The following is a 9,167-nucleotide window of genomic DNA, read 5'->3' as shown; positions in this document are numbered from 1 at the left end:
GAAAAATGCTACTACAGTAACGAAATCATAATCAGGGTCAGTAATGCTACTACAGTAACGAAATCATAATCAGGATCAGTGACTAATGCTACTACAAATCCTAACCGAAAATTAAAAACTAAAACTAATTCACACTTTACAAAACAAAACCTATATAAATCAAAATAATCGATAGCAGTAACGAAAACGATTAAAAGCAGCTTAATTAAAATGGATTAAAATAAACGCAAATAATAATCAGAAATGAAGAAATTTTAACGAGGAAGAGGGTTATAGAGATGATAGGAGTCGAAGAAATGTGGGTGGAGAATGGATTTAGAGAAGAAAAAGCATAGAAAAATGGTGAAAGGGTTTTAGAAAACGCTACATAGAGGTTTTAGAAAACGCTACATAGTAGGTGTGGAATGAAAACACTACAAAAATGCATTACTTTCGAAATCCAAAAAATAAGTGTTTTCGAAAGTACATCTCCAAAAACACTCCTATTTGACGTTTTAGAAAGTGCATTTCTGAATTATAGAAAAAAAATTTAAAAAAAAATTATTTCGAAAATACATTTTCAAAGTAGGGATATTTTTTATTTTTCGCCGCGGGTGACTAAGAAGGTAGGGGGGTCTATAAAGAAAATCTCTTAATTTTGATCAAGAAATTTAAATATACCAAAAATCAGTTTTAAGTCTTCAAAATCACGTTCAATCTTTCCAAAAGTAAACCTATACCGATTTTTTATTTATTGATTTAGAATTGCAAATTATAAATATAAAAAATATGAGATTGAGATAAGAGATATTCAACAAACATAATCCAAAAGAATAACGCAATGATGTTTTCATTGACAAGTCCTCAAAGTTTCATTGGACTTTTCACCATATGAAGTTTATTTGTAACCCTTTCTGTCTAATGGGTTTGAATATTCCTTGTACTCATTTATGATTGTTGAACACAAGCCAAAAATAGTTGATACATTACAAGCACAAAGAACAAGTTGGCATTAGTTAGTGGAAAAGTTGTGTGGTGATAATGAATGATTGATTCTCCAACACAGAAATAACAAAGTGAATGAGTCAACACTGAGTTAATGCAGGTTTACATGGTACCCCTAATAAAAATACACATTGATTTAGTTAAATGTACATAAATTATTCCTTGGTAGAGTACAAAAATGGGTATGAGCAACAGAAACTATGAAGAGCGGAATACCTATCTACATAGTAATTGAAAGATCTTTCAGCTGCTGCGGATCCACTTCGGATGGTGACCTTGTGAGGGCACACTGTGCAGTAGTTGTTTTCGGGAAAGCAACATAACCAATCTGTCCAAACCAAAAGCTATGCCTCCTGCATTTGTTTCATTCATCAGCTACTAAACATATTGAGAAACAATCTGTGCGCTTCATGTTTCATAGTAGTGTTCGAATAAAGATACGGCGATTACTTTTATTGAAGAGTAGGGTCGCATAATTCTACTCACAGTTTTTTCGCCACCAATAAAACTAAAAAATTGCAGAACTATTTTCTGTTTCTGCAACTCTGGTCTCAACATAAGTTTGGTTCATATTAAATGTTTGATGTCTTATAAACATATCTATTGCTATAAACCATTTTAGAAGATTTACAAATGTACATACCATGCGGCGGAGCCCCCATGTCAAGCGCTTCAAGAAGATAACCAAACTTGGCTTCTGCCTGAAAATAAGTTATAAAGCATAATTCAGATCAGTCAGAGCTACACAAGCCTTCGAAGACAAATAAGACTAGGAATGGAGTTGCATTTACTAGCCTGCTCTATTGAGATGCCTACAATCTCCAAAACCTTTTGTTGTATGTCGCGTTTATAAATTCTCAAACTTCCTCCATCAATCTGATTATCTGACAGAAAATATAATATTGAGTTGTTTATGGAGACATCGGTCATGAAATTGTCAACCTCGGAGCTTAAAGAGAGAGAAAGGCAAGCCGAACTAAAGAGTTGAATTTGAGTACTTTTTTGCACCATTAGGTACACACAACACTTTTATAATTCCTCCACTCTCCAAGGAATCAGAGAAAACCTTGAAAGAAGACCCTGAGAAAATGTCAGATACCTGCAGCCAATGAGAAGTTCTATCTCAGCTAGATGAAGCAAATATAGGTAAGTTACTGCAATACGAAACTAAAACACAAAGTAACAGTGATTTCCAACACGGGTCTGCAGCGAGCAATGTCAAATGATAAAAAAAAGTGAGCATATAAGAGAAGATCAAAGTAACTACCATATGCTAGAAACCACAAAAAATACAGTGAAATAAAGAGCATTACATCTTTTAGTTCGAGATCAAATCTGGTATCTGGCCGGTCCGAACCATATCTATTCATTGCTTCAGCATAAGTAAGCCTAGGGAAAGGATTTGGTAATTCCACGCCCTTAATTTCAAGAAAAACCTGCAATAAACACTTCCTATTTTTAGACCAAGTAATGTGTCTATTCTAATCTACGAGATGAACAAACTCATATAACCATACAATATTTGTTCCCCTCATACAATATCTAACTTCAAAATAGCCATAACATACATTATTCAAATTTTTTAGTTTTCTTTATATAAAACCAAACACGTCCATAAAGATCTTTATCAAACAGATTTACCAACATTAACAGTTTCCCATTTCAAGATTTGTTTTTCCCTGAAATAAGCGAGACTACAAAAATCCATGTTTCTTTAGTTATCCTTTACAATTTCCCAACCAATATCAATACCTGCTTTATCATTTTTTTCCTCCATTCCAAAAAAATTATCTAATATAGTTTTGTTATTACTTCAAAAAAAAAAAATTTATACATGACATGAATTTATTTAACTTGTTAGAGAAGTGTGATTATAGATGACATAACTAACCTTTCTGATCAACTCTTCATTAAGAGTCAACATATCCTCTAAAGGAGTAAAAGCCATTTCCATATCTAGTTGTGTGAACTCCGGTTGTCTATCAGCTCTTAAATCTTCATCTCGAAAACATCTGATAAAAAGTAAATTGCATTTAATCCAAAAACAAACATGGTGACTTGCATCAAATATCTTTTAATTGTAAATCAGACAAACCAATTGCATATTTATAGGAAAAGGGGAAGAGTTTTACAAATCCTCCATAACATAGGCCAAGATATCAAAAGACAAGAAAAAGAATATCATGCCTTGCTACTTGATAATATTTATCGAAACCAGCAACCATTAGCATTTGTTTGAATAGCTGAGGGCTTTGAGGCAATGCGTAGAATGTTCCTGGCTTCATAATTTATGAGATAATGAATCAACAAAACATGACATAAATTACATATCTCGCAAAAAAAAAAAAAGTAGATAAAAATATCACATTGCTTTATATCTTATCAATGCTCCATTCATCGAAGATGCTATCCCGAGAAAATAAACTTATTCGGTGGCATAATACAGATTACTCACTTATGGGAAATTACTACAGTTTTTGCAGTCATTTTTACAGTCAAAACATAACAGATAAATATCAAAGGACAGTGCTTTTTGGGTTTAAGTATGAGGAAAAGGGTCAATGATGTGTCTACTGAGATGCATGCACAATGCAAACATGCATAAGCTACCTTAATGCCATTGAGGTATAGGTAATAGCTTTCGAAGATGGGATCATAAACCCTGTCAACTCCAAAATTCAAAATAGCAATATCTAATTGAACAATGAAAGAACAATTAATTGGTTTGATTATGCAAATATTTAAATTGCCTGATTGAACATTTGACGAGACTAATTTTTTCAAAGTCTGTTGTGTTGACTTATTTACTCTATTTTATTTAATAGCCATACTAAACAAAGAGAAACAAAGACTAACAATATATTAGAGAAATATAATAAAATTTAAATCTCATGCAATAGGTGAACAAATTTTACTACCTGGACTCTGGATGGAACTAAATAATCTCGGGCACCTTCTGGAGTGGATCTTGAAAGTATTGGAGTTTCAATCTACCTTATGAATAAAAAAAAGGTAAAGATCAACACAGGACACCAACTACCAAAGTATGGTGTGCAAGAGACTCAATAACTCAAGGGAAGGGACGAACCTAATGGACAGTACCTCCACAAAACCATGTATGTCTTCTAGATATCTTCGTATGAGTTTGACCACTTTATGACGCAGCAATATGTTAAAATTCATTTGCTGCCTTCTTAGATCAAGACATCCTGCAAATTAGTAAATGTATGCAATAAATCTCTCATATGCTTACATAATACAAAAATAAATGTGTTATGATGGAACCCATGATTTCATAATGGAAAATCTGTTTGTATTAAGAATGAAAATGGAGCAAAGCTCATTTACAGTGATGAAAGAAAAGATAAACTGGTGAATGAAAATGGAAAATCTGTTTGTATTGAGAATGAAAATGGAGCAAAGCTCACTTACAGTGCTGAAAGAAAAGTTAAACTGGAGTTCAAAAACTCCTAAACAGAGGTAAGCTCCTAACCAGAGAATACTTTCTCCTACCTGAATGCTAACAACTTTTCTGAATGAGCCTCTCACTCTCACCTCTTTCTCCTATAAACCCCCTTGCACATCCTAACCAACTCACGCTACATCAGCAGCTCTTTTCCTAACTATTCCGTAGGAGCTCTTTGCTCTCACTCTCAGCTCTTTGCTACAACAGTAGGAGCTTTGGCATAACCTTTCTTTAATATAGATCTTTGAAATCTATTTGCATGTCTCCATAAATGTTTAATAGCCCCTGATTGAATTGCATCACAAGCAGTTATCATGACTTTATTATTGTGTTGTTTAAGCCAGCGATCAATCTTAATTAGATTAATATACTTTCCAATTCCAATAAATACAACAACATAATGTTTGCTTAGCTCCTTGGTAGCATGGATATCCTTTTTTTTATTGTGGTAGCATGGATATCCTTTAATGTGTCAAACTGTCAACAGAATGACAAGGAATGAAAATTAAAACAAACCTTTCTTCAGTTGCAACATGAACTAATGTGAGCATCATAACTGAAGCCAGCTTTTTGCCTCTAAAACTTGTTAGCATAGCTTCGCATATTTCCTCAGCCTTAATATGGGCCCGACTCGTTAATTCCTGAATTAGCTTTAGCTGGAACCTTTGCAACCCCCACTCTGTTAAGTCTTGGACCCAAATGTTAATCTTAACATGGGGCAGCTTCAGCGGCTCTGCTCCGTTCCGAGTCTTAATTTATTTCCTTAACAAATTAGAATAACTTTGCACCTGGCCCATTTTGTCTAAAGTCAGACCCATGATATAGAAGAGTGCCAATCTGCACCTATTTTCATGGAAACTTCCCTATCGCAACAGCATCAAAACATACCAGAAAGGCATACAAAAAAGATGGCTCATCTGAGATGGATTGTTCCTGTTACAAGGAGATTGGTCGTCACCAGTGTCAATGGTTGGGGATGAGACCCCACCTGCAACCTGGTGTTCGGTGGTTCTTGCTCCGAAAGATGTGGGTTACAAACTGCATGGGTGGCAGTGGGGCTCACCGCGGTAGTGCAGTCGCAGGTCAACTGGTGTCCTGTGGTTTCGACGGAGGTCGCATGGATTCCAATTGACACCCAAATTGGCTCTCAACAGTAATAGTTGGTTCTTTCGATTGTTTCTCCTTCAGCAGAGTTTGATCTTTGAACATGAATTCCAATGGTGACTCATTCATTACCCCCCTTAAATCCTTGTGTGAGAACTTTGGTTCAAGTTGATGGGACACTGCCGTGGGTAGAACGGTGACAGGCGGTTCTGACTCACAAGGAGCCATCACAGGTTGGATGAAGTCCGGCAGCTCATGCGGAGGTAGCAAATTATATGATCTACCCGCATTTCCCTCCCCAGCGTGACTGGTTTAATCCCTTCATCCAGCTTCGTCAGGTTCACTACCAATACTTCTGGTTCATCACCAATACTTCTGCTCTCTTCTGTTGCATTTGGTTCACGGCCCTTGTCTTCTCAAATGTCATTAATGTGCCGCACATGTCGAACAGTATTACTTCTTTTCTTACTATATTTGTTCCAAGAGTTTGTGTATCAATTGTTTCCGTCTGGATCTACTTCTTCATTGTCAACTAGGATTTGAAAACCAAATTGTCAGTATAAGAGGATGAATGACCACCTTCCAAAAAAAGGACCATCTAACATTTTTGTGAACTCTGTTATTATGATTTGACAGCATTCCTCCATAGTTTGATGCCAAGAATTTTCCACATTTGCAAGTCGCACATTTGTTTGATCATTTTTGCGACATCTCCGGATCTTCACTAGCTCCTCTCAATAATCCAGCAGGTCGGACCAAGGATGGAACCCGGGAATTCATAATGGAAAATCTGCTTGTATTGTGTGTTAAAATGAAGCAAAACTAACTTACTATTGTGAGCATCATCCTAACCAGAGAATACTTTCTCCTAACTGAATGCTAACAACTTTTCTGAATGAGCCTCTTGCTCTCACTTTCTACCTATAAATCCTTGCATATCCTAACAAACTGCCACATCAGCAGCTCTTTTCCTAACTGTTATGTTCGTTGATAGCAGAATGCGCGGCTGGAAATTCATCTGGAAGGGTTGTAACCTGAATTTCAAGCTTAATTAGAATACACACAATGCTCAATTATAAACAACACTGATTGAAAAGTAGTCGATACATGATGAAATCATGAAAATGGAAATGGAATATAATGTAACAAACAATATGTTATGAGGACTAACAAGGGAGTATCCATTGAGAATGATGAGTTAGCAAAATACCACTGGACATGGACATTTAAGAGATCAAGCAGTTAAGAAATCACAAAGCAAGGAAACCTAGAAGGAGTAATAGTGTCAACTCAACAACAGCATAGCATAGCAAAGAATGTACCTGAATAATCCCGGTATGGTCTCTAAGATTAAGAAAAGTGAGTCCAGCATGGACTCTAATTGAAGTGCAACCCAACCACAAATCCGAACCTTTTTACCAACATGATTCAAAGACAATTCACCACAGAAATTCGTCCTTGAAACCCATTGAAGCGATTCATTAAAAGGTAAAGGCGGAGGTGGTGGTGGTGGTGGTGGTGGTATAGCATTGGAAGTAACTGTTTCAGAAGCAGAGGAAAGTGGATGAATTGAAGCAGAAAGAGAAGAAACGGTTGTGGTTGTTGAAATTAGCCTTGGAATTGAAGTGGAAATTACCGTAGAACGAAAGAAAAAGGATGGTTTTGGTCGGAGAATGATCAAAGGCATTGCTTTTAAGAACAGAGACATATCGTTGTTGGTCTCTAAGATTAAGAAAAGTGAGTCCAGCATGGACTCTATGAATTGAAAAAAGAATACACTCGTAAGAAAATATCAACAATTTTGTTTGAAAATTTCTTTAGCCACCTCCCTATGGAGGTCACCCCAGCGAAAATTTCAAAATACCCCGCTTCGGAAGTTCATTTCCGAAAGCGTTTTTTTTTAAAAAAATTGACTTATTTCGGAAGTTCATTTCCGAAAACATTATTTCGGAAGTTCACTTCCGAAATACTGCAATTTCTGCAGATTTATCAAAACACTCCCCCTCCCCCAATCATTTACACTAAATCAAAACAAAAAGTGGCAAAGGCGAAAATTTGTGCAAACAGAATTCCAAAGCTGCATCAAGGCTCCAATCACACTGTTAAACAACATTCAAAAGCCATCAATCCTAACACTTTGTAAGTTTTGAAATTTTTAGATCTATTATTCAAATGCATGTTATTTAGGGTTTTAATTGCATAAATGATATATGGTTAGGTTGTTAGTAGTATTTAGGTTGTTTAGAAGCATTTGGATTTGGTTTGAAGTTTGGTTTAGGGGTCTGCCATGGAAGTTGCAGAAAACTCCATCGCAGGGGTGTTTCGGAAGTTCATTTCCGAAAACACCTCCATCCCAGTTTTCGGAAATGAACTTCCGAAATGTATCAGAAGTTCAAATTTTTTTATTTTTTATTTTGTCTCGCATATTAATCGATTTCAATTGTTTACAGGAACATGTCAGACAATCAACCAGCACGCAGGACTGCGTCTTCTAGAGAGGGTAGGGAGTGTCCGTTTTAATTTGCAAGTACTTTATTTTTAACGCCTTTGTTTGTTGTGCCTGTTTCTTTGAAGTTTGTGTCCCTTTCTTCTTTTATAAAAGGAGGTCTCATGGACCTTTCTTTCTTCATTTTTACGCAGGAATGGGTGGCGCTAACAGAAGAAAGGGTTCTTCAAAGAAGGAGGTGAAGGAGGTGAAGGAGGCGAAGGAGAAGAAGAAGGTTTTGACTGGTTCTGCTTCTCGTCCCCTAGGGGTCCATGGCTCGGACGTGCAGACTCAGTCTTCAGGCGTGATCAACGCTGATGGTTCTGATACTGAGTGGGATGAGGATTGGTATAATTATCTTCATTCGGAGGAGTTCGCTCGTCGGGAAGAATAACGTGTTTTTATTTTGTTTGATGTGTATTTTGTAACGCTCGTCGGGCAGAATAACGTGTTTTTGTTTTGTTTGACGTGTTTTGTTTTGTTTTGTTCTGATTTCGGATTGTATCGCACAGTGTTTTTGTATTGGATTTATCATCTTAGTTTTTGGATTGTTCTGATTTCAATATGTAGATTCTTGGATTTCATCGCCGCGAACACTATCCATCTTCTGGATTATAAACATAGAACTTTGACTTTCCCAGCGCACCCCTTTGTTTGATTTTTTTGTAATGACGTCCCCTGATCAGGTAAGAAATGTGGACACATGTGCCTACGTAAGCCTTCTAAGACGGTTACCTTCTAAGAAATGTGGTAACACTTTCCTACTTAAAAGCCTACGTAACAAAAATTGGGAAGCTCCACAGCCACGCCCTATTTAAAAGAATAAAAAATCTTTTGAAATTTCGAAGTTCCCTTTTCCTTCTCCCCACCACTCTCAGACGGTTAACTTCTAAAACACTTTCCTATTTAAAAGCTTCTCACCCATTTTTCTTTCAAAATATCCCAAATCATTTTCGATCCTAAGTCTTCTTCTTTGCTTTAACGTTTTCTATCTCTTGTTACTGCTTTCATCACAATGTCTCGCCGCGGTGGAGGAAATCATCCCGAAAATCGCCGGAGTCAACCATCTCCTGCACATTCTCAACAATCATCCATCAATGCTGCAGGATCAGGCCGTGGTGGTGGTGG

General features: G+C 36.5%; 1 pseudogene; it reads right to left on the bottom strand.

Annotated features, from left to right (window-relative positions):
• Positions 1–887: 887 nt before the first annotated feature.
• LOC131606066 (aspartate--tRNA ligase, chloroplastic/mitochondrial-like) lies at positions 888–7,291 on the bottom strand (annotated as a pseudogene).
• Between the last annotated feature and the right edge of the window lie 1,876 nt (positions 7,292–9,167).

Source organism: Vicia villosa, linkage group LG5, assembly GCF_029867415.1.
Source record: "Vicia villosa cultivar HV-30 ecotype Madison, WI linkage group LG5, Vvil1.0, whole genome shotgun sequence".
In the NCBI taxonomy this organism is placed as follows: Eukaryota; Viridiplantae; Streptophyta; class Magnoliopsida; order Fabales; family Fabaceae; genus Vicia; species Vicia villosa.
Note: the sequence above shows the minus strand (reverse complement) of the source record. Positions and strands in the feature narration are given on the sequence as shown.